This window comes from Gymnodraco acuticeps, unplaced genomic scaffold (assembly GCF_902827175.1).
Source record: "Gymnodraco acuticeps unplaced genomic scaffold, fGymAcu1.1, whole genome shotgun sequence".
NCBI lineage: Eukaryota > Metazoa > Chordata > Actinopteri > Perciformes > Bathydraconidae > Gymnodraco > Gymnodraco acuticeps.
The window spans coordinates 2,560,671-2,587,697 of record NW_022990501.1 but is presented as its reverse complement, the minus strand read 5'-3'; the positions used below and the strand labels follow the sequence as shown (position 1 = coordinate 2,587,697).

At 38.3% G+C, this 27,027-nt stretch overlaps 1 pseudogene; it reads left to right on the top strand.

Moving 5' to 3' along the window:
• The window catches only part of LOC117552955, a 162,361-nt pseudogene that overhangs the window by 2,134 nt on the left and 133,200 nt on the right, over positions 1-27,027 (top strand).

Here is a 27,027-nt window from a genome sequence, read left to right as displayed (position 1 = left end):
TATGACTTTACTCGATTGGCGGTAAGATATGCAGGTGGTTTTTATCGCACATCTTTTTAAAAAAAAGCCTGTTCTTCCACATACCTCCCTCTGTGGTCTTGATTTAGAACCCTTTTACTGTGCGGGAAAAACAGTCAGTGAATCAGACTTCCTGGTTTTGACCCCTGCCTTTCACTCGGCACCCCGTTGAGATTATATAGAGAGCTGCTTATTAACCATCAATGTGAAAAGCAATATACATGTATTGGCCTTATATAAAAAAAAACAATGCAGTAGTATATTCCTGCCAATGCTACAGGTGATGTGTGTCTGCGTCTCCTTACGCCCAAAGTGAATATGCCTGTTCAATATCTCCCCCTGCACCTTTTGACATAGGAATATCCGTAACAACATATTGTATCTGCCTTTTTGAGTACAGGGGATTGCATTTAGAAGGGGGCGAAAGATGGGGAGGGGGATGCTGAGAGCTGATTCTGTTTACGCTCCAGTGCACTCTCTACAGTATGTGATCTGTCTGCTGCGATATAGGGGGAGCTCCTGATCTGTCTTATTGACAATATGTTAGATGGTAAGCTGTGATTATTCCCCAGTAGACAGAAGAAGGAAGGGGGAAATCAGCAGTCCCGTCTCCTTTGATCTACAGACTCCCCCCCCCCACCCCCCGTGAGCTCTGAGCAGATATTTTATTGTCATTGCTTTTAATATGGGCAACTTTGAGCCTGTTTGTCCAGTTATTAAGACAACATCTGCTGTATATGAAACAGTATGGTGTAGGCACAGTGCTTAGTGTTTGTTGTCACTGGCTACGACCCTTTTCTAGTCTTTTCATATCGGAATAAAATAGAAGAATCAATAATTTATCCCTCGCGCAATTGGGTTTTCTGACAGTTGCTCCATTTTATAATAAATATAAAAACATATATAAAAAAGAATAAAAATATTTGTATCAACACAAAAGTAATATTATGCAATAAAATATATGAATACAATGAATATATTGATATAGACATACAAAGTTCAAATACAAAATCCATCAAAAGATAAATGAAAATGAATTAGAATATAAATATTTATATAAAAATAAAAAGTTAAAATGTTAGAAAGCGTTGTACGAAAATATATAAAACATATATTACAATACATACAGTGGTGTATTAGTATTGATAAAATAACATCTGGTAAACACGTATTGGTGTGAAAGTACAATGTTTCCACTGCAGTGATATGCATATTGCACAAAACACTTTTTTTCTGTTTCACTCATATCTTTTTCCTCCCACTAAATCACATCACAGATTTATTATGTTTTTCCCTTTCTACACCCACTTTCTGCGTTTGTTCTTTGTGTTTTCCCCATGTTAGATCAAACTAAACAATGCAATGTTATTATTACCACCCACATTTCATATTCAGCACTCTACAAAATGCAATCATCCCTCATTAGGTTACTGATGCATCCTTGTGTGCATCATGTACAGCAGCTTTCAATATGATTGTTATTCATTTTGAATATTATATTACGATGTCATTTTATTGTTTCTGGCTTTCGTCGCTTTTGGAAAGCTCAGCATATTTTCTTTATTGGCAAAACACTGCCAAATCTCAGTCGAGGTTATTTGACTAACCAAGTTTTATGCTGTGTCATGCATACAAATAAGCAAGCCGGCAGTGACTTACAAGATTCTACAAATGATTATAAGCAAGGGGCTGCAACTAAAGATGATTTTCAGTATCGATTCATTGCCAATTATTTTCTTGATTAATCGTTGGTCCATACAAATGTGAGAAAATAGTGAACGTGTCCATCCTAGAATATTATTATAACACTGTGAAAATCTTCATATTTCAGAGGCTAAAAAAACAGAATTTTTAATAATTATAATAACAGCATAGAGAACACTAAATGGCTCACCTTGTGTTATAACATTGTATATTGTCATATTAAGAAATTCATTCAAACATGTATTCTAAATCAAAAAGTTTCTTTAGCCTTTAATTAAAGGTTTTAAAATAACATAAGTTGCTTTAAAGATTTCTTTAAATCACATATTTCAATATTTTTGTTTTACCATTTCATGAGAGATTGATAACAAAAAATAAACATTAATAATATCAATACCACTTCAATTTCTAATAAAGCAAGTTGCTTTAATTGTCCACATACTCACAACACTATTAAGTAAATAGAAAAATCATAAGTTTTTGGCGTGTTTACAATGTGGGCTGTTGGTGTAGATTTCTTCGAACAATTAAAGTGGAGTCAGTTTCCGCGGCGTGCCAAGGCTTCCCGGGAATCTGGCCGTCCATCAGACAGCTAGGATGAGTTGCAAAGCTGTTTGTACCACAGATGGCTGATCAGTACAACGCTCTTCCTATTCCTCGCGCCTGGCGCTGTCACCGTGTCTTATCACCATTCCCACTTGAGAGCAAGGTTATGTTTTATGGTGTGTGTGTTTGTAAGTGCAGCAGGTAAATGCGAGAATGTTTATACGGTGTTTGACTTAGATTATGTATGAGCTCATGCAATTTTTATGGAGCTCTTTCACAAAGAGTACTCAGTTTTGCACACAGTCAGAATATTTTGGGTGTTCTGTAAAAGCAAAGTGGTGTTGGACTATGATAGGAAGAGCAAAAAGGAAGCCATAGTGGTCTACATTCCCTCATTATGTGTAGATCAGACTAAAGCGGACAGTCAGAGTTTGGCTGCCTGCTGCTGGGTTTCAGAGAAAAGTCCATCTGTCTTCCCCTCTTCTTTATTGTGGGATTTCACACAGGATCACGGTTGTGCATAGTGCTCGTCAGCAGGGTAGATAGTGGAAAATGAGTTGGTGTGATTTTACTTTAGGAGAGGAATTGTGTAAAATAAACGGACTCTATTAGGCTAAGGATATTCAAATAGGGTATAATGTTATTAGCTTTCCATGTTGCAATACTCACTGTAGAATGACTCATACAGTAGATAGGAAGGCCAACCCTTAGCATCTTTGCATTATATGTCTAAAAACAACTACACTCTGGAATAATAATACTGAATGTTTCCTAATGTTTTTTAAACCTAGACAAATCTGTAATTCTTTAACACTAGAACCGCCAGAGGTCGCTGTATACCTAAAACCACCAACGGGTCAAATTGACCCGCTATTGATTTGCAAGGTACAATGTTCTTTTATTTACTTATACCAATAGAATCTGTGGACTCTCAGCTTTTCATATGATATAGTTTGTGCAGATAGCATGAAGTATATAATATCGCTACAGTGCTGATTTAAACGCTTGGTGTTAGACTTGTGTTTTGTTTAGGAACAAATCTCTCTATCTCTCTCTCTATCTATCTATAACTATTGATCCATCTGTAACTATCTATCTGTCTATCTCTCTATGGCAATTTTTTGGGCGATCTGACTTCATATTGACAATTTCTAACAACAGAGGGTGCTACATAACACACTTTCAGGAAAAGTCACAGACTGGGAGACTTTAATATTTTATTGAAAAAAAGTTACATACAATCAAAAAACAGCTGCGGGTAAAATTGACCCGTTGGCGGTTCTAGTGTTAAGGTAATGGTACGTTTCATTCCGTTGCCTGTAATAACTACGTATCCCATTTGCGTCAAAAGCTGTTATATGTTAAAGGTGGGGTAGGTCATTCACTCCAGAAACACTTTTTGTTATATTCCATGGAATGCTCTTAACATCCCGATAGCAATGAATACATTAAATGCTTTGACAATAAATACATAAAAGCTGTGGTGCTGTAAAAAGCACGACCAATCATTTTAGCCGGCCCGGCTCCTCGTGCACAAACTTATCTCGTGCCCTCATTGGTCATGTGCGCGTTCGTATGTGTTGGAGGAGGGACTCTGTAAGGAAGTCTGAAGGAAGGGGCAGATTTTTTTCGGCTGCGTACTTTCAAATTCTAGCGCACTCGAGCTGGTTTCTCCGTTCTACCTTTAACTTTTTTAATTTAAAGCAATATTTTCTGAGAAACTATATCAAACTATATATTCTAAACGGAAAACATTTTCTGTCATTCGACGTCAGGGAAACAAGCTAAGCAAACTTTAGTGTTAGCCAAATAGCGTTGGAGAAATATTACACATTTTTTGCGATTTCATCACCTGGTCAGATTGTGTTTGAGAGCCCTCAGCAGATCATTTTGGCTTTTGAACAAAAAATCTACTTCTAAAAGTTTGAAGCTTAAAGAGGACTTCAGGTTTCATATTGTATTATGTGCCTCTACTGTGACGTGTGTGTGATTTTTACATGCTTTAATGTTCAAAAAGCTCTTTATTTTTCTCACACTGCCTGTGCTGCAGCACCTCTTTTCACCCTCTGTCTGAAACCAGAGCCCAGTCTGCTCTGATTGGTTAGCTGGTTAGTTGGTTCTCTGTTGGGATTGGTCAACTGCAAAAAGATGTCGGATATATCACGCCCCTTACCCCCTAATCCCACCAGGAGCGTCTGCGCTGCGGCTGCGGCGTTTTTAGCGATCGCGGCCACTCTAGTCAATGGGTGCTATTCCACCAGACCCGCTGCGCCGCGGCTCGAAGCGTCCCAGAAGCTCCTCGCCGCAAGGAATTTCTAAAATATAGGATGAATCCTATTTTTGACGCGGCGCAGCGCGGCGCAGGCAGGAAGTGGAACGTTCATCCAACAACTGCGAGGCTGCACACAAGACGCTCCGCTTCCGCAACGTTTTGAAACGCGCCTGGTGGGTTATGACGCAGGAGGAGGTCGCAGGAGGAGGTCGCAGCGCGGCGCTACCGCAGCGCAGATGCTTCCGGTGGGATCAGGGGGTTAGCTATCACGTACAATGTGTTAGCGCTAGCCAATAGAAGCACACGTTTACAGAAGTAAACAAAAGAGTCCAAAATTAGGCGTTAGTGTGGGAGAAACCCCCCCTGGCGTAGGATTTGGGATTTTACCTTTGAATCGTAAAACACATTACAGGAAAGGGAAAACCCCAAAAAGCATAATTGGGCACCTTCAACTTATCATTGACAAGCTAACATCAGACTCTGATCAGATACTGAATGACCGCTTCTGCCAGTGTCAGATAAACACAGTTTTTTTTAACATTTAACTGCTTTGTTCAGCGTCTTTACTAGATTGTTTTTCCATTTCAGTATGTTTTGGATGAGGAGACATTTACAGATCATTTGTCTTATGGTATTGTTTTGATTAAAAGAACTGGTGGCAGAGTAATACATATTGTGCATTTAAGCATCAAGCTAAAATAAAGCAAATACGTCTCAAGTTCAGCTCACGTATTCATGTGTATTTATAATGTAATAATGTATGAAATGAAACGTTTCACCTGTCTCTTGGTTTCAGGTTTATTAAGGCTCACGGGGCCATAGGGGATCATGCTGGCTGTAAAACCACCAATCACAATCCTTCTCATCATGCTGGTCTCTGTCACCCAGCTGCTGCAGGGCCTCACCACACATACTACATCAGGTGAGAATCTCTACAACGTCATCAGTACTTATTATTTGTGACTTTTTTGTATTGTATTTATTGTTCTTATAAGATGAACACATTTGTATATGACTTTAAGCCTCTTTGGGGAAAACCTACTACTACTAAAAAATGCATTCATTCAAAAAGCCTACTTTGGTGTCCACTTACAATGATGGAATAACTTTCAGAATTATTTGTTTCAAACAGAGTGCCCTCTCCCTTACAACAGACATCCTGAACACCTTATCAAATATATATTAAAGAGACTTATTTTTCAAGTTGCCACTCATTTGTCATCTTTGGGACTTTGTGTATGACAGAGGAATGATGAAAGAAAAACGGCATCATTTCAATACCTCCTATTTGCGGCTATGGCCTCTTGTTGGTGAGACAGAGCTCAGGATATGCATTTATTCATTTTGTGTGAAACAAAACCTGGGTAAACCCAACATACCTTTTGTTGACTGCAATATTTTATCAATCATCAATTATTAGAGATTAAATATATGTTCAAGTTAGATGTATTTGTATGATGATAACAGACACAATATAGGTAATATAAAGCTCTTGTAATTTCCATGGGTTTTAGAGGATTATTGTCTTATTTAATAGTATGATTAATAATATACAGTGTCATGTTTGGTTTTAGGGCAAATGACTGACTCCCATACCGACAGGGTCACAGTCCCAGCTTTGTTAAAGTACATCTCTTTTAGGCCTTCCACTAGACATAATAATAATAATAATAATTCCTTACATTTATTATAGCGCTTTTCCAGATGCTCAAAGCGCTTTTACAAATACACATTACACATAATCATACATGCAACATGTTGGTAATAATAAGTTACTATGTTTAAAGTCCTATAGCTTTTAATTTCAACACATTTTAAAACCTCTTCCCCAACATAACAATAATCAAAACTACCTTTGGTGCTGCATATTAGCTTTAACCAAATGCGGATGGCTCCCTCTAGTGGTATATCTTTTTTAAGTGACTATGAGCCAGAGCCACGCACCTAGCCAGTGTATAAAACATGGGTCAATTAATGGGAGCTCTATGGTTGGTGCATGTAAGCATTTTGACCTATACATATATTTTATAATTCACATCTTTTAGATTGTGTTCGTCAATGATAGTACCATTTTAGGAGTGCAAGTTGTGCAAACGGTTTATTGGTTTATTCATTTAGTTTCTGCCTACACAGAAGGGATCGTATTCTTCTTACAATGAAGAAATGTGTATCTAGTGGCAAGGGAAATATCTCTTTGACGTCATGTTCTTTTAAAACAATTACAAACTCATTTCGATTTGGTGAGTCTGAATCAATTACATTTAACTATGGGAACAAATTCATAAAAGTGCTTTGTTTACATAAATAGTCCTACACTGGAGAACAATCAGGATCAGCATTCCTTTATTAGTCCCACAAAGGGGAAATGTACATGCAGAGGTGGAAGAACCAGAATGTAGGAATACTCTGTTACAAGTAAAAGTCCAGCATCAAAATATACTTAAAGTACCAAAAGTAAAAGTAGAAACGTATTGGCATCAAAATATACTTAAAGTACCAAAAGTAAAAGTACTCATTATGCAGATCCATTTCAGAATAATAAATATGATATGTTTTAATTTTAATTATTGATCATGAAAGTGTTCTCAAAGCTGGAAAAGGTGCAGCTAGTTTGAATGACTTTGTATACTGCAGGGTAGCTTGTGAATTTACTCCATGTGGAACTAAAGTCTGATTTAAGAGTTGATTATATTTCACATCATTAATCCAAATCTGAGAAGTAACTAAATATATTTAATAAATGTAGCGGAGGAAAAGTACACAATATACCTCTGAATTGTAGTGGAGTAGAAGTACAAAGTAGTATCTCAAAATTGTACTTAAGACCAGTACTTGAGTAAATCTATTTAGTTACTTCACACCACTGTGTACATGTACAGTATGTATGGAATGTATTTCACAGAGTTACCTTGAGTGGATGCTGCCTTAAGCAACATTTAATTATATATTTCATACTAAATAATAATTAAAAAAGCCTACTTGCATTGTCTTCTTTTCTCTAGTTTGAATACTGTTTTTCACCAACCTCTATAAACATTAGCTAAAAATAAAAGAAAAATCCTGGAAACATCTTCATTTATCCTAGTGATTTCAATTGTAAGTAATACAAATAATAACACATTTGAACATATTATAGTAGGTTAATATATAGCATGCCTGTAGAAAAAAGTGTTTTTCTTTAGCGTGGCTTTAGCATCCTTCAGTGAGATTTATTGTCTTAATTTCCTGACTTCAATGTTGCACATGGATAACTTACGCAGGGTTGTTAATTTAATTTTGAATTGACCGTTTTATCGTCCCCATGCACACAGATACAGAAAAACCCAGAAGGAAGCATGAGGTCATCACCCAAACACCTGCATCTGAGGCAGCTTCTGAAAAAGACAACAGCCTGGGATACAAAGGTACATAACAACTGTGGAATAGAGTGGTGCAGGAATGAGTCCTTAAACCCATAAATGAGTTAGCGTTTTACCACTTTGAATCTCAAATTCAGCGTGTATTTGGTTAGATGTCTTAAATATAAACATAGAATAAGTCAGTAAGAAAAATCCTGGAAACATTTCCCACTTGTGAATGTCCGAAAAATACGTGTCGTAAAAATAACAATTGCTTTCAAATGATCAAATGAGACTGCTAAACGTCATCACCCCGAACATTTAGCTTTAGCCTTTATCTTAGCGGTGGTGATGCCCAGCCACCCTGATGTAGTTTGTTTGTAGCATTACGTTAGCGATCTACTTCTGGCGATTGCATCTACGCTTCAAAATAAATATAAGTGGTGTTAATATCTGGAGATTATCATAGTGCACAACATATGTAAGGATCTTAAACGTGTGTATGACACCAATCTTATTTTCTGCAATATTCTAAAGTCCAATTGAAAAATAGTATACCATTGGATTTTTGTCGAGGGAGCCCTTGCGATGCTAACTACATGAACACTACGCTAAATACACAAATACGTATCAATAGAGTGTATATCTTAATACTCTACACCAGTGTTTCTCAAACTTTTTCATACCAAGGACCACTTAACCAATAAAAAAAACACTCACGGACCACCTGACTCCACAAATATCCAAAATCACATAGTTTTTCTAGAACAGATTATAAATCGCCTGAAAATGGTACAAACAAGTGGCAACATGTGTGATGAAGGTGTTGCGCTGGGCTATATCATGGAACTTAAGCTCGCTCCATTGCGGAGATATTCCCGCGAGAGTGCGGAAAACTTAAATGTATTTATTTATTTCAAATGTGAAATTGTACCAATATACTCACGGACCACTATGGGGCGCTCACGGACCACCAGTGGTCCGCGGACCACACTTTGAGAAGCACTGCTCTACTCAACACATCAAATCATTCTTCATACTCTTGTTCCTACTGCAGTTTCTACTTGTGTTAATCCAGCAGTGTACCTTTTATTCAGTCTTTTTTTCTTTCCTCATTTTGTCTTCAATCATAATAACAGCTCTGTTTTATCCAATTATCTTTCTACTACTTCTAGTAGCTTTTCCCCATTCCTATCTTGTGAAACATTGTGAAAGAAATAGTCAAAAATAAGCCTGGACAAAGCCAGCCGTCAGTAAAGTGGTGCTCCAGGTTGTGCTGATTCTGTATTTGTCCTTTGAAAGATACATGAACCCCAATTCCCAGGAAGAGGACTTTGCTTCATTTTGCTGACAAAGACTCTAATGCCACTTAATGCCAGTTCAGCAGCTGCAGACCTCAAGTGCTGTGTCCAAAAGCCAACACGGTTCAATCCCCTCTTCCCTTTGCTTTGACATTTTTATGCACTGAGATAGAACAAAGCGAAACATTTAGGAGCTCTCTCCCTCGCTGCAGCCTCCATGGTTTTTAGAAGATTACAACATAAGACAGTCTTTCTGAAGTGAACAAAAAGAAGAAAACTAATGATGTTTTTTTGCCTTTTATCTGTAGCGCCAAAATTGTTTTTTTGGTTGAGGAATCTAAATTGGAGCTACCATTTGATGTGGAGCTAATGGCCAAGAGAGGGATTCTTTATCTGTGCGTTTCCTCTCTCAAGATAAGAAGCCTATTTTTTTCATACCTTAAATCTTCACGGCCCAGCGGGATGGAAAAAAAGATGACAGTGAGATTGCGAGAAGTTGAAAGCATGTCCAAGTCTTAACGACTGATAAGACCATCTCGGTAGCTGACAATTTTGGAGGGAGATTGAGAAAAGCGTAGCTGTTACATCAGTCTCTTGTTTTGCTTTAACACTTCGCAGGATCCTTAACAGCTGTAGTGATGTGCAACGAGATGTGCTGACAAATATGCAAAGGTATAAACCGGCATAGGGAAATGAAAGAGCCAAAGAGCTGTCACAGGTAATAGGAAATAAATTGGAGAATGGAGAAAAAAGAAAGCTAGACCAGGGAGGAAATGTAGATTTAGTTGCGGCACAAATATCCGTACACTGAAAAAACTGAAACGTTGACTTGAATTAAATGTATTATGTCAACAGATTTCACATAACTTTATTAGTTAGTTGAAAGCAATAATATTAAGTTGATTAAAACATATTAGGTTCAACTTAATATTATTGCTTTCAGCTAACCTAATACAGTTATGTGGAATCTTTCAATTAAATTCAGCGTTTCAGTTTTTTCAGTATACATCTACACAGCTCATGTCATTAAAACAATTGTTGAGTATGGACACAAAGCTTGTGTATTTTTAATGGACATAAACAGTCAACAACATGACTAGTTAAGGCCAGGTTCATTGGTTTGTGGAGGTACCAAATTATTTATTCCTTGGTAAATATTTTTATATTTTTGGATCTGGCTTTGTGCTTGTTGGAGATATTCCTCCCTGGCAACTGGAGAGCTACGTTGGAGTGAAATGAATAAATACAAATAGGTTTCAGTGCACTTGGCACTGTCTGCCTGCAATCCTTGCCATTTTTTGCGCTGTGTTGCCATGAAGACGTGCATGTCTTTGTGTCTGTTTTGCACCATCTGTTCCTGGAAATACTAATGTTGGAGATGCTTTGGATTGTGACCAATGGGGAAATGCACAACTCACAAACGCTGCATTTAGCCGAGTGTACCGCACCTGTTGTTATGTTGAGGCCACATGTGAACAAAGCAGGGGCCCCATTCCTGGACCCTTATCCTGTCCTTATTTGCCCTAATATAGCATTCAATCCCTATCAATGTTATACAATATACTGATTTAGAGCTAGGACAAATGAACAAATTCCTTTATTCTGATAATGGTCATTTCATATCTCCATAAAGATACAAATGATGATATAGCGAGTTTTCTATTTAAATTAATCAAATTGGGAATAATCACATGGTAAAGCCAATTGTTGTATCCTCCTGTATGAACTAAATAAAATAAACAAAACTAAACTTGGCAGTTACCAGTGTAATTTTGGGGGAAAACAAATAATATGTCCAGCTATACATGAATGGTATACATTACCATTCATGTATAGCTGGACATATTATTATTATTATTTGTTGCTGTAAAAAAACACAACCGCAAATGTTATTATTTACTCAATTTACAATTTTTGAGAAGGTAAGTGCGAGTAAGCGCTCGTTTTTTAAATCATTAAAAATCAACGCATTTGTGAATCAGAATATCTCAATATTATAATATATAATAGGGCCTCTTTAAATAAGTATACAGTCATTACGTGGCTTGGACCATAGTCTTCAGTACTATTGTACTATGCCATTCATTCAGTCTCCCCCACAGAGCTGCAGGAGAGCCATATAGTGGGGATGTTTACTTGGAGGAAATACAAAAATGTGAACAAAGACACACGTGGATTGTCTATATATAGGAATATAAGGTAACACAATAGCAAAGTGCAGTAAAAACCAAATAATATGACGAAGAAAGGAGAATTCAAGTTGTTCAATGAAAATAGGGCACATGTTTTATAAAGGCAGAAATGTGTTCATGGTGAGAATGTAATTTCCCATATTACACTGGTTGTTTACCGGCTCAGCCTTTGAGTGCAGGCTCCATTCAGCAGAGCCACCAGCCGTCTACAGTTTGGAATTAAAGGATTTGAGGCAAGAGGCCAGGGAGGGTCGAGTAAGTTGACTTTGTACCGCCTAAATGTGACTTAAAAGACCAGAAGCATCTCTGCTTTTTCTGCAGCGTGTTAGTAAGACGGATTAATGTTTATCTATACTTAGTTTCTTATTTTGTTGAAGGACAATTGCGGAAAATATGTATCTACATACTTCACTTAGTATATTTTTGTAGTTTCATTCAGCTGGCCTGCTCTATAGATCTCAGTGTGGAGCATTAGTGGTCAGCAACTAAGTATTTACTCATTCACTGTACTTAAGTATCATTTGAGTTATTTGAACTTTACTTTAGTATTGCCATTTCCTTCTAAGGCACTATAATTACGAGGCAAATATTGTACTGTATATAGTGGTATATTGTAACATATAGTTAAAGGATCCCTATTGTGCATTTTGGGGATTTCCCTTTCCTGTAGTGTTATATAGGTTTTAGTGCATGCAAATGGTCTATCCAAAAATCCCAAAGTTCCCTCCAGAGGGAGTTTCTCACACACACACAGCCTGAAACGCCTCGATTGGACTCCTTTTTTTTTTACCTCCATAGCATAGCTTCAGCACTACGTAACAGCACTCCAACACATTGTAAGTGATAGACTAAGGGGCGGGACATCTCCAAAATGTTAACCAATCACAACAGAGCCGGTCAGCTAACTAACCAATCAGAGCAGACTGGGCTCTGGTTTCAGACAGAGGGTGAAAAGAGGTGGCAGCACAGGCAGTATGAGAAAAGAAAAGAGCTTTCTGAACATTAAAGCTTGGAGACATATCACAGTAGAGGGACTAAATACAAATATGGAACCTGGAAATTAGCATAATATGTCCTCGACATTAATAATGATAACGCGCTGCTGTTTTGCAGAATGAGTACTTTTAAGTACAATTTTAAGTTAATACTTTTGCACTTTAAAGTACATTTTGAATTGAGGACTTCTACTTATAGCAGAGTTTTTCTTAATCGTAGTTTTACTACTTTTACTTTTAATTGAATATCTTCTAAAATATTTGTATTTGTAATTTATTCCTCCTCTGGAGTGGAGTGCACCAGCTGGGCGTAAAAAAGTAGGGCTTAACTCTAACGTCGGGCTTAGCTACGTCCGACGTAGTGATTCGAATTTACACCGAGTGCACCAAGCCTGACTAGTCTCGGGCGTAGTCTTAAAATGCGCGTCCACGTGAATACACGCGAAACAGTAATTGTTGCCAAGCAACGCCATTTTACAGACTCAGAGGACCGCAGAGAAGAGGGAATTCCCACACCCACAGCGTCATCGATGACTCAAGGGGAATCCCAAATGGCCACACCCCGAAAGAGAAAGAGGGATTTGTCAGAGCTACAGCGGGAACTGACGGAGAAAGAAATCGTTCGTGTGGAGGTGGAGACCGTCAAATTGAGAGCGGAACACGAAAAAATTGAGCTGGAGAAGGAGAAATTGAGACTCTTCTTAATGCCCTTTCATTGTTAAACATGTAAACAAGACGCCCTGCCATCGTTAATATCCTTCTTGCCTGTTTTACGTTACTATGGATACTAGTCTGTCTTTCCGATTTACGCCTGCTCCATACTAGGCGTAAAAGTTGCACCCAGGCGCAACGCATACAGGGCTTAAGTCTAAGTGGTGCACTAGTCATAACTTTAGTTTGGTCTTAACCTTCGGTTCTACGTCGGACGTAGAGTTACGCCCAGTTTACGCCCAGCTGGTGCACTCCACTCCAGGTGATTGGGAAGAATGAAGATATAACACGTATTTTATCATGGAATATCAATATCTAAAAACCAACCCTAACTGTACTGCAGCCCCGCAGCCAGCAGAGGGAGTGCTAACCTCAACCCCCAACAAGAAGACATAATTGAGGCTCACCAGGTCAGCGATACACAGTAACTAGCATATTAACTTATCAAAATGTATTTTTATTTAAGAATACCTTGACTCAGGCTATGCGATTATTACCCACCATGTTTGATGCAGCACTGTTAGGTATCACATTTCTAATGCACTTAGAATATCATTTAATTTCCCAGTGGTGTGTTGAGAGGTCAGGGTGAAAGCTTTATCGATTTTTGTCATGGGAAGAAGAGGCACAATGCCGATGGAGGAACAGGGTCATTATTATAAATACACTCTTTCCCCCTGTGCTGCTCCCTTAGGGGTGTAATAAGGACACAGTGAGAGTGTGTGTTCCTGTGCCTTGATAGCAGATGCAATAAATCATTCATCAAGGTTACATTTGATTCACTTTCAACACACTTTTAAATATTAAATACTTCCCTGATTTGGGAATTCTGCCTTGAATAAAATGATATTGGATTATGAAAGACACTTAAAACAAGGCGTTTGATTGGTGCAGCCAGTTTAAGTCATTTAAAATTGAATTATGGGAATATTAAAACGTTCCATTCCATAGTTTGCAGCAGTTTTATTATATGTGTTTATCTTGTATGAGGCAGCCTGGATCTTTTTTCATAAGAGAAGAGCTTGCTGAAGTGGAGCCTCGTGTTGTGAATGTGTCCTTATGCGGTTAAACGGAGTCTGACTCGCAGGAATCTCTGCACAACAGTAAAAAGCCTCTGGTTAGAAAAAAGGCAAACCAGTTCCGCGCGCAGAGACGCACGGCGCCTCATCCAACCAGCGCCAGTCCCATAAACCAGGGGGTAAAACTACGCGTTCAAACCAGCAAAGTGACTGCAACTGGAGGACGCGTTTCTCTTTTGGATTATTTCTCTCCATTCAGCCGCAGAACTATTATTCTCCCGAAGTGAAAGTAAACGATCACAGATGTATTCTCAGCATTTGGAAGTGGGTGAAAATCCAAGTGGCGTTGTGTGGATTACTTCTCGAGTTACGATGCATCCGAACTTTGATTCGAATATAGATTCACTCTCCGAGGAGTAAGAGTATTATCTGTGTTATTGCGGAGTTCAGGAACTCTTCCTTCACCCGGATCCCCATCACCCGTGGAAGTTGCGATTTAGATGAAATAGACAACAACACGCATTCTAACTGGATTTACACCAGCTGCTCTTGAATGATGCCTGCGTGTCTGACGGGGATTTACTGTCTACTGGCATTTCTACACATTTGTTCAGGTATGGTTACTTACTCCCAAGACAGACTTCCTTATGTGTTTCAGGGACGTTTTAAAATAGCTGTTAATGTGATGGAATAGGGGTGATGAATTTGCAAAGTGTGATCCATCAAGCCCACCTGAGGGTATTTCTGTCACCTTTTCCTCAGCAGAATCTGTAGGTGCCCCCTTGACCCATGCTGCGTTCTTGTTGAAAGTGACCCATTTATCCACATGTTCTGCTGCAGTACAGCAACACAGCCTTTTACAAGCAGCTCTTATCACACCGGTGGACATGAATCCACAATGAGGGTGCAAAGAGCAAGAACAGAGCGATAGAGTCGGCATATGTAAGGGCATGTTTAATACCGTCAACGGCATGTTCAAATGCGTGAGGGGAGTCAAAGTAGGACATTGTTGGTTATCATCCTCAGTCAATGGTTTCACACATTACATGAGTTGCAGGAGGAACACTTGGATAGAGCCTTTGTACCAGTCTGACCAGTGAGGATGTGTTACTTCTAATGGATGGGAACAAAGTAATTCATGCTGTGACAATTGTATGCATGGTAGCCTACAATCACTATAGATCATTCTGAAGGAACTTGTATTTTTTGTTGTGGAAAGAAATTAAGAGTTAACTTTGGTATTTTAGCTTTTTCTTATATTTTGTCACTTCATTTTTGAGTACGCTACACTGTATACAGTATTCTACAGCCTGGCTGCATCTATTACCATTATTATCATTGTCGAATTTCTTGATTACATTATCTATTTCGTCTATAAATTACTTGTGTAAAATGATGATCAGTGATTTCCAAAGCCCATAATGACGTCCTCAGATGTATCTTTTTGTCCACAACTCAAATATATTTAGTGTACTGTCAAAGAGGAATAAAAAAGAAGAACAATATTCAAAGTTAAGATGCTGGAATGGAGGGTAAGGGTAAGGTTTAGTTCTTACAGATTTTTCTTAAAAATGAATTAAAGCACTACATCGATTATTGAAATAGTTAGCAAACTATTAAATAGTCTACAACTGATCAATTCATATACATTTTCTGATGTAATTGCTTACCAACACGTGAGACAGACAAAAATAAACTTTGGATTATCCATTATACTGTATGCTGGTGCTGTGTCTCTGTTGGAGGGTCAAGGTTCACTCTGGGAAAATGAACTCAAGCATAACATTGATATAACACTGATACTGCAGGTGGAGGTTGGTGCACATCAGCAAAGAAAAGTTATTGTTGGAGTGTTGACAGCGTACTCAGGTTCATCTAGATTTGATTGGCTCAGGCAGTATCACCACCTCCACCCAAGACACACTAATATAACACATCATTTAGTAAGGCTGCCCCCTCTCAGTCAATAATTCAAGTCATTAGTGGTTTTGTTCTTAGTTGACAAAGATTAATTTAGTTGATAAGTCATTTATTTCAAAATAACATATAAGCACGTCTCTGTTCAATTGAAATGTGAGCTTTTGCTGGATTTTCCGAGGAGAAACTCGATTAAATCAACCAATCGATTAGTCGACAAAATCCTTTGAGTCATAGTCACTTAAGAATCCATTTATAGGAAACAACCGTAACACAGTTGCAATAATATACTAATAGTAGGTAGCCTGAGGCAAGATATAAGATGACAAATTATTTTAACCATACACCTGCTGTGGGTAAACACGGCCCACAAAACATATTTTGAGTTAAACACAAGGATCAGTACCACCAATAAACACTTTCTTTCTTATATTTCCACATATTTCTCAAATTCTAAGCTATTACTGTAATTGTAAAGTAGTAATTTATGTCACAACTTTTAGTAAATAATCTGTCAAAAGGCCAATGATGCTCTTCTTGGAACCACAGGGAAAGGAAAATACCGAATCACAAATGTTTTTAGAAATTCGAAGAGTCCCTCAAATTCCCCACTGGCGCCAGTCTTGTTCACTCTGTAACACAAAGACAGCTGTCAGTAACATTAGCAGTGGTCACAGACTGAAAAAAGAACAATATATTTTCAGCACTAGAGCTTTCATAAGTGTCTGACTCTGAGTGATGGCTTTATTTGGCACTGGACTTCTTTTCTTTTACAGTGTAGAGGCAGCTTTTTCCATGGTTTATGCTCAAATGTGGGTTAACCCTTAGCCTATAGGGTTTGACACATTATTTGAAATTAACATATTATGAGTGTTTTTTTATGTAACATTTTCCAAACAAAAATGAAACACCAAATTCCTTTTTGTGACCAGAAGCTGCTCAGTGTCAACATGTGGATTCAGCCTTACAGCAACTGTTTTCTTTCATTTCTGTAATGGTGACTCAAAAGAAAGAAACACACTTAAGTTTGCAATTCCACATGAAGGGCATGAACATGTGTATGACGTCAATTTTCCAGTTCGTTTTCTCTCTAAATTTCCCAACTGACAAACATAGTAAGCGCGCAATCCTGAGCATTTCAAAAGTTCTGAAGTGGATTGGTGCTATTCTATACACATCAGGAGAGTTCTCTAATCCTTTGACAGAGAATATGGCGAATGCACACCTGACATGAAACAACCACTTTTCCCAAGCCCAAATAATAGTAGAAAATCAGCAGAATGTACATCCTTTATTGTGTTTACCACATCCCACCATAGATTATAGGGATTTCTTACATTATATCCAGTATAGCTGCCAGGTTTACATGCCTGCCCTTGAAAAAACTCCATGCCTAACAAATTGCAATCATAATGATTACATGTTTTTTCCAGCTTAATTGTGTTTAATGTACACAAACTCATTTTGTTGTAAAGCTTCTTGACTGTAAAAAAACAACGTACAAAGGTCCATCATTAAAACGGCAAGCTGTTAGAGCCGTACTGTTAAGTGACTTCTGAACTGAGGGAAACCTGCAACTCCCCTTCGCTGGGACTTTATTCTCTGCATAATAAATCTGCCGACGGTAATTGGATGATACATAATAATCTAAATGACGGCCATTAAAAGCACATGCTCGTGTCGAGATGGCTTTGTCCCTTTCATCCTGCGCATCGAAATTATGCATCCCCAGAGTGATCGGCCTCACCATTCCACCTGCTTTGTTTGATGGTCTGTAAACACTGTCTCAAAAGGAACCATGGGAAAATAAAAGAACAACAGGCTCATCCTGTTGTTCTTTGTAATGCTGGTTTAGCTTCCAACAGGATTTGAATGCTTTGTTAACGCTCCAAGTTCTGCCAGGGCTGATGGGATTAATATCTTAATAATAACCAAACTACTGTAGCTAAGCTAATAACTAGGCTAATTACTTTAGCAATAAGTGACCGAGGCCCTTTGAGGCTTATTTTATCTTTAGAGACCCCCTCGTCCATGTGTTATCATTGGAGGAGCAAGTACAAGAGGGGCTCAGAGACCTGCAGAACACAGCCTAATTCCATCAGTGGCGTGTGCAGCAGCTCCATTGGGAACAGTGTGATTGAGACATCTGGCCGGTGTGCTGAGTTGGTTTCAAAAAGGTCAGAGTTCACGTGTACCTGCTCATGCTGTTTGGCGATTGACACTCGTGGCTGCGAGAGGTTGCCTGTTGTGACCCAAAATACTGGATACAGAACTTTAAGTAATGATGGCTTGATTGCGGGGGCCCGCTGCGTCCTCCTCTAAGCTAACAAGACTCCCTGCAGTCTTTGTGGTGGTGACAGTGATGAGCCCAGTCCCACTGCTAATGAGCAGTCCTTCGCCATGGATGATGGGGCTGATGGGACATCTTTACACGCTGGCGAGAATTCCTTTGTTTGTGGGATGGAATTGTCATTTCCTTCCTTAGAGGTAATACAACTGATAAGCTTCACTGGAGACCATTTTGGTTGGAAAAGCATCCTCTTTAATGTTATTTTTGTTGGAAAATGTGAAAGACTCAAGGTGTGGCTCATTAACTGCTTCACACACACTGACTGAAAATGTGTAGAAACGACTCTGTAATTCAAGTGGTGCTCTGGTTTCTTGCTAATTTAGTATGTGCTTTTTTGTTCTTTATAGCTGGCAGGAACTCTGCAGCACACAGTGCTTTTTCAGCTTTGAATGGCTTAAAGGCTTTGGAGCAATTTATATTTCTCTCACCCATGCTTCAAACTTGGTGTATTTCTAGACTTTTTAAGCCATTTTTGTCTCTATATTTTGAAAAGGTTTATTGGACAAACACCTTTAAGCCTTAAATGATGTGTTCGTTGTTACCCAGAGCATCCACAGACTCAATCAAGATGAGGTTATGCCAAAGGAATGTTGTTTGATACAGGTGTTTAAAAAAGTGTGAACTTAGGTCCCCAGGAACTTATCAGGCAGAAAAACCGAGACTGTATCCCTGTAGTCCCTCAAACCCCTGCAGACGTTGCTGCAATTGTTTGCTTCTGACTGAATGTGCATACATGCATACATAATGGTGTTAGCGCAAGCTCAATCTTTAAATGTGTGTTTTCGGATTGTTTGCTGAAAGCTGCGTTTCATGATTGCTTCCCTTGTTTACTCACTGGTTTCCTGTGGTGCCGTGAGGCCGAGCGGTGCTGCCAACCCTGGGGAAGGGAAGCTACTGAGAGCGTTAACAAGCGCCCGTAGGCCCGGAGTTCACAGGTCATCAGACCTCCTCACAGACATATATATATACGTACACACACAACTCCTCATTTTCAGGATGATCAATAACAGATTGCTTGCCCCACAAAAGGTAGCATTTTCCTTGCCTGAAGGATCCTCCCACACCTATTCTACTTCCTTCAACCTCATCTTTAAAAATAGAATCACAGCATTTTTTCATTTATTTTCTCCATCTATTTTTGTTGTTTTTATTGGCAATGTTTTATTGAAGCACAGAAAAGACCTCTTTAGGCGCAACTACACAATGCAACGTCAATTCGATGATCGTCAAACAAATACACAGCTATTTTAATAATCCAATAATTGTTCAAATGTTTTGCTTGCACAAAGGCAGAACATGCTGTTTTCAGTCTCTCAAATAGGGAGATTTCAGTTTTAAATCATATTAAAGCGTATTTCTAAGAAGTTCGACAGACAATACAAGACATTTGAATTTGAATACACCACATTTGACTGTGCGAAACTGGCATGGACATTTTTGATGTGTTTTGACATATCTAAAAAAATAATTAGCCAGGTAATTGATGATGAACATAATCCTTAGCTCAAGCATTAGCTTAAACTAAAATAATTCACAAAAACAACTTTAATTGAAGCATAAAGCTGAGTAAAATAAAAGAATAAACATGAAGGTTCATGGTTACTGCCCCCCTCCGAAAAGTATTAAATCAACCAGAGACTATTTTTACTAAACAAATACCATGTCATTTAAGTATGAGTTATTTAGACAGTGGTTGTGCTCTAAATTGTAACAACATGTTTACCATCTAGAGATGCTCCTTGTAGGTTTAAACTAAACTGTCCGGTGCACATTCAGTAGCTCCGCTCATCTAGACAGACTAGCCTTCCTAAAGCTCAGAAATTCCCGTGGGTTTGCGGTTTTCTCCGGGCTGTTTGTACTCTTTCGGTCTTAGTATCCTGTTCTGAGGTCAGCGTCCAGCTATGGTTGTGCGATGAGGATTATTACTTCTTCAAATGAATCTCCTCTTTATAGTTTTCAGACGTAACTGTGAAGACATCTCACACCTTAGGTTTATTGTTTCATAAACTGATATTTAAGAATGTTTGTTCGGTTTATGTTTGTTTCTTATTCAAACTGTGCCACTGGAACTACAGTTGTGGCCCTACAACGTGTTCACCCCGGCTAGTGATGATTGAAATGCTATAATGGTCCTCATGGATTCAGGGTTCCAGAGTAATTGGGAGAGTTAATATTTTTTGAAAGGGCAGCTTTAAAGGTCATAGCAATAGTGTAACCTCCTCAAGGTTATATCTGTGTGAGTCATCTCCTCTCCAGCCAGCTGGATAATAATCAATCGAATCGATATGCTCCCGGTGACTCGGCTTCTATAATTGATATTCCAGAAGCTACAGTTGCGTCCAGTTCAATTGCCCGTTAGAATAATGAATTAAGATTTCTTGGTACCACTTTACAATAAGACTGCCCTTATAAAGGGTTTAAGAATAGTTTGTAATTCATTTATTAATTAGGTTGTGAACACTTTATAAATCATTAATAAGCTTTTATAAGACATGAGATAAACAGGGCAACTGTGACCGGTTGCTTGCCAAATAGTGAGCCCACATTTATCTGTTCTGCTAAGCCTTATATTGACTACCTAGCTTACTTCGTGTTCTTCATCAGCCAGCATCCTTGGTATCTGTTGTTCACTGAGTTGATTCTCGCTAAGTAGCCAATATAAGGCTTAGTCATCTTGCCAAATAGTGAGCCTGTGTTGATGTATGAAAACTATGTTAGAACTGGTTTATAAATGGTTCTTAATGATTAATAAAGTAATGTAATTAATAACCTAATTATAAACCCTTTATGAATCCTTTATAAGGGTAGTCTTATTGTAAAGTGGTACCGATTTCTTTACACATTCAACCGCTTTTATTTTATGACATTACTTTGAAATTCTTTTATCAAAATGTATTCTGGCAGCCTTGATCAGAACACATCTAAAGCACACCCAGCACTTTACTTCAAATCCCAATAAGCCTTCAGTGGTGATGAAAAGAGCGGTTGGAATGAGGCCAGTATGAGCATGGAGCCCTCAGGACTGTCCTTGTTATTACAGGGCGAGGACCTGCCTAATGTTACCTTCATTAACCAGAGGTTGGTGCTGGAATGTCTCTCAAAGCATCACCAGCATTTTGACATACGGTCTCATTAGCTAGTGAGAGAGCCAGTGGGAGATATTACGATTAGTGGTCAACCGACATGGGTTTTCGATTCGTTGATTGAGAGAGCAAATGACCTATATATATATATATATTGCAGATAAATGTTACGTTTTTTTCGCGTCTGATTAAATACAAAAAATCTTAAATAAGAAGAAATGAGGGACAACATCGCTAAGCTTAACTGTAGTGCACATATTCCAAATAATAAAAATATATCAGCTAAATAAACATCGACAGACAATCAAAGAAAATTGTGTGAAAAAAAAACGTATGAGTGTATAATCAATGTACTTTGAATGCACCTAAGAGCAGCATTTATTAGCAGTAAGCAGCATATCCTTGTTTCTTAAAGACAATTAAAATGTCCTTTCCTGGTGTTGGCTCAGTGGAATATTATAATTAATAAATATCAGCCTTGATCTTCTCACAATGGCATTAATTGGCCTGACTTATATGTGTTAAAAACATGATGTTGCACACTATTAATACACGTTTAGCACTTTAATGGGCATGCACATATAAATATTTTTGAAAAATTAACAAATTAACAATGTATTATTATATCTAGGCTAAAATTAAAATTTCAACATTTTCATATTTACATATGAACTTTATTTTGTAACCGACACTCTGTATCTCAAGAGACATATTGCACATTGTATATATTATCAAACCATATTACACTGTGATGAGACTGATATTACGGCCTAGATACCCATCTAACACCCTCAACCATTAATACATTCATCCAGCATCTTACGTATTTTGATTGTATTTTACTTACTGTATCACAACGCTTTTATTTCTTTTCATTGCTGCTTTTGATATCTCACTGACCAGCTCACAAGAAAATAATTATCTTTCTATTTTCTCCCCCCGGGCATCAATCACTTACAATTTTTCAATTTGCTAATTCAACTACAGTTTTCTTACATTTCGTGTATCCATTTTGGTTTTAATGTAGCCCATAGGCTTCTTTTGCAAGTCTTTCTTATTGGGGTTGCAGAGTTGGATAGAAGTCAATGACATCATATCAAACACATATCTTAGGTTAATGAGGGAAGGAGAAGGAAGGGGAGAAAAAGTGTAGACAGGATTTTGCCAAGGTGTTAGAAAGAGGAAAGACGTGCAGTCTTTAATGGTTTTTTGGTTTGATGAAATACAGTAATTAACATTCAGACTATGTATGTATGAAAGGATGAAAAGAAACTCCAGACTGTCATTAATCTCACAGGCATTTTGTTCCCATAGCTTGTGATTTTTCACTGCACTGAGAACTATTCATCAACCACATTTCCTGCACTGTTCTTCTCACTACAAATAGCGGCTTTATTTTGAAATACAAGATTGGTATCAGGTGTGGACTGTAGCCAGATTTTAAAAGCTGCTTTTTTACCAAACAGTGATTTTTTTGGCAGTGAGAGGAATGACAAATTGTTGCGTTTTATTTTCAAAAATCATTGCCACTACGTGACAAAGTCGAGTGGAACCTCTCCTGAACCAGCAGATCATTACAAATTTGGCCAAGAGTTTTAGATTGCTTGCTAAATGTTTCACTCTTTACAGCAATTTATCAGTAACGGTTTACCGCAGAATGACCCCAAACTCAATCCATGCAACATGGAAAACAAAGCCTGAAAGCTTGGCGTATTCCTCACGTCAACAACCAACGACAAGCCAAGCGCCATGGTGTTGATCAACAACACAACCACGAATGGAGCCAAATAAAAAGCTGTTCATACAGATAGATTCTCGAATTACTACCACATGAGCAGTTGTAATCCCTTTCGAAAAAGCACTCAGAAAAGTTTATCAAAGCCTTTAACTTTTCATAGAAAATAGCATTGAAGATACTTCATAGCAAAGACGTGGGGAAGAGCAATTTGTCAAGACACCGTTAAAAGCAGGTTTGCTATGAAAAAAAAAGGTCAGTATATTATGGATTTCCTAGAGCCGCTTCTCTCCCATGCTGATCTCTGACTTCCTGGCTGATCGCACTGCGGTGCTTTATTGCCACTTGTAGTATTGCTGTAGGCACTGTAGATAGAGTAGTGTCTGAAAACATGTACACATATAAGAATGAAGAATCCTGCCTCTCTTGAATTGGTGTTGTCCAGACGTATTTTGTATATAAGTGCGTACAAGTGCATGAAGATCTTATATTTAAAATGAAGAGTGTGTTTTCGCCAGTGTAGCAATAGGGCACCAGCACCAGCAGCAGTAACAACAGCAGGAGTAGCAGCAGCTGTGTTTTGATAAGATTTGCATTTGGCTCCTTGGCTTGACTGCTGCTAATGTTTTAGACACCCGTTGCTGTTTTTCAAAGACGGACTGCTGCCTTGAGATTTGAAACCAGTTTGAGAAACAAAAAAAACACATTTGAATGTTCTTTTCACTATGAGCATTGTCAAGTTAGTGTGTTAATTTGGGTGAAAATACAAGCAATTGTCACCATTTCATAAATCTCAGTCTACATGTCAAGTTTCATACATTTTGTTACTTTTTTTTTTTAATGAAATTGAAAGCGTAAACCGGTAGACACTATCTCAGATGTAGAAGCATTTGTATATGCACGTTTAAACATTCTTAATCCTGCATACATTATTTGCATCTATAATCTTTATCTATTAGCAAACAAGTAAAAAAGGTGGCAGGCAGCTCATATACAGTAACTGGAAATCAGTGTCACAAAGGATGTGATGTGCTTTTCAATCCACATTTTTATTAGAAACAGAAGGCCGATTCATTTCAAAGGAATAGTATTACATTTTGGAAAACCTCACTTGCTATTATTTGTATCTTATTGCGGATTTATGCTAAGCTAAGCTAGTTCTGGCTCCAGCTTTGTACTAACTGTTAACTTAGGTGCTGTTTACACAGGAACGAAACGGATTGTATCCGCTACTTTTCTCTTTCGTATAGCCCGTTCGTTCACACGAGGCCGTAACGGAACCGCGGAAACGGACCCCTAAAACGATAACGGGTCCCAAGGTGGATAGATCTGCAGACGGAACGCTCTGGGGGGCCAAACGGCTCCGTGTGTACGCGCTATACGATCATTTCCTGATAATGATGAAGCCATAGCCCCGCCTCTCCCCACCTCTGCTGCTCACTGCTGTAGCATGGTCAGTAGTCAGTAGCTATTGCTACTGCTACTGACCATGCTACAGATATTAGTGCAAAAATATACAGCTCCTCGACTACAACCATCAGCAACAAGTGGACATGGAGAACTACATGTTGCTAAATCTACCGCGGAGAATAAAACAGAACAATATTTGCACCGGGGCCAATCACAACCTTGTTACGCCACTGTGTCAGACCTTTATAATACTGTACCAATCTGAGCCTGTCATTAGCAAAACAGGATTATATTAGCCCTACATTGCCCTAACCAGTTTAGAGGCTGCAGGATGAGGACCTCTCTCTCAATAGCGGACCAATTTCAAAAACAATATTTTCATTACTTAGACACAAAAACAAGGTTGAACTGAACGGTAGTAATACCAAAGAGTGGGTATTCTGACACAGTAGGTTTCAATGCAAAACCAAGTGGGATCCATGACCTCTACACATATTTTAACAATGCCAGAAACATGTGAGTAAATCTACAGCAATAACTTAATTGACTATTAAAATAATAGATAGATGGATAGATGAATAGATAAATAGAAGGACTTTATTTATCCCAAGTAGGGGAATCTTTGTGTCACAGCAGATAAACATTAAACACTTTAAATGAAATATATATATATATACATATTCTCAGTAATAAAGACATATACTGTATTCAGAGGGGTATCTAAAAACTATAAACTATACAGAATACATTAGAATACTCTCTCATATAGCAATCTACTAATCATATAAACATAGTGTACTACATAAAACATGGTGGCTTGAAATTAAAAGTAAAGATAAGTATAATATGATTGTTTTGAGTAACAATCCAGTCCAAATACATACAGGACTGCGGGCCACTCATTCTGCCATTTAGAGATGGAATTCCTGTGTGTCTGCTAATATTGAGATACTACATGTGTGTTTCTGTGTTTACATGCACATATTTATGAAGTGGGACTTTAGTACCCAGAAGTCCTGAGTGAGGGTGAGGATGTGTGGATGTGTGTGGTGCTCAGGGCAAAGTGTTTCTCCCTTCACAGTGCGGCAGTTGTTTCACATCTGGCCTGCCACTACCAGGGGCGCAATTAAGACCCCGGAATAAATGTAGGTCATGCAGACATGCACTTGTGACATGCAATGACACAGCATGCAGCTAATGTAATATTAATGTAGGTTGGTGTAGCGAAAAACCTTTTAAATGATAACTTCAAGCCTCAGAGGAGATGAAGGAAACATGATAAAGTAAAGCTTGTAGAAATGAAGGCAGTCGGGTTAACTGACTAAACAATGCACTGTAGACTAACTGAAGAGAGATTTACACTCAGTCTGTGCATGATTAACCAAAGTGGATTGTTTCCTCTTTTATCATAACAAACTACCATCCTTTCCACTCCAGTGTCTGTCCCCTACTCTTGGAAAGCTTTCAAGCGCTGCCTGAGTGAGAATCAATGGCCTATCACAGCCTGTTTACTTTCCACTGAACATTTAATTGGAGTGAGGATAAGCCTCTCAGAAGGACTGCTGCTGGCCTTCCAGCCAGTTGTATCACAAATACAGCTCAGTTTAACTCTATTTTTCACAGCAATATATAATCAGTATAGAAAACATGCTGACACTATAGGGATTTACCAGAGGTGGAAGAAGTCTCAGATATTGTACTTACTTAAGTTAACACCACAGTGTAGAAATACTCTGTAACAGGGAAAGGTCTTGCATCATTGTTTTAACTTAAGTAAAAGTGCAAAAGTATAAGCATAACGATATACCTAAAGTACCAAATGAAAAGTAATCGTTCAGCAGAATGGTATGTTTTGGAATAATCATTTTATTTGTTTGTGTGCTTATCATTTATGTTTGAGCTGGTAAAGGTAAAGCAAACTTTAACTAGCTGATGTCTATTTAGGTGATTTATATTTGTATTAATAATATGACCTGCACAGTAACTTGTATTGTCAAATGAATATAGAGGAGTCAAGTATTACACAATTGAAAATACTCAAGCAAAGTACACGTACCTCAACATGTACTTACAAGTGGGGGTAGGTAAGTTTTGAGAAACCGGCTCGAGATACACTTATATTCCATGGAATGCTCTTAACATCCCGATAGTAATGATATCTTAAGTGCTTTGTCACAAATCCATAAAAAATGTCATCTGTGGAAGCCGTAGTACTGTAAAAAGCACGACCAATCATCTGAGCCGGCCTGGCTAAAATAACTGGATGGCCTACCTGCCTGTCAGCCTTCCATCTGTGCACAAACTTATCTCATGCCCTCATTGGTCATGTGCGCGTTCGTGTGTGTTGGAGGAGGGGCTCTGTAAGGAAGTGGCAGATTTTTTTCGGTTGTGTATTTTCAAATTCTAGCGCACTCGAGCTGGTTTCTCCAAAATTAC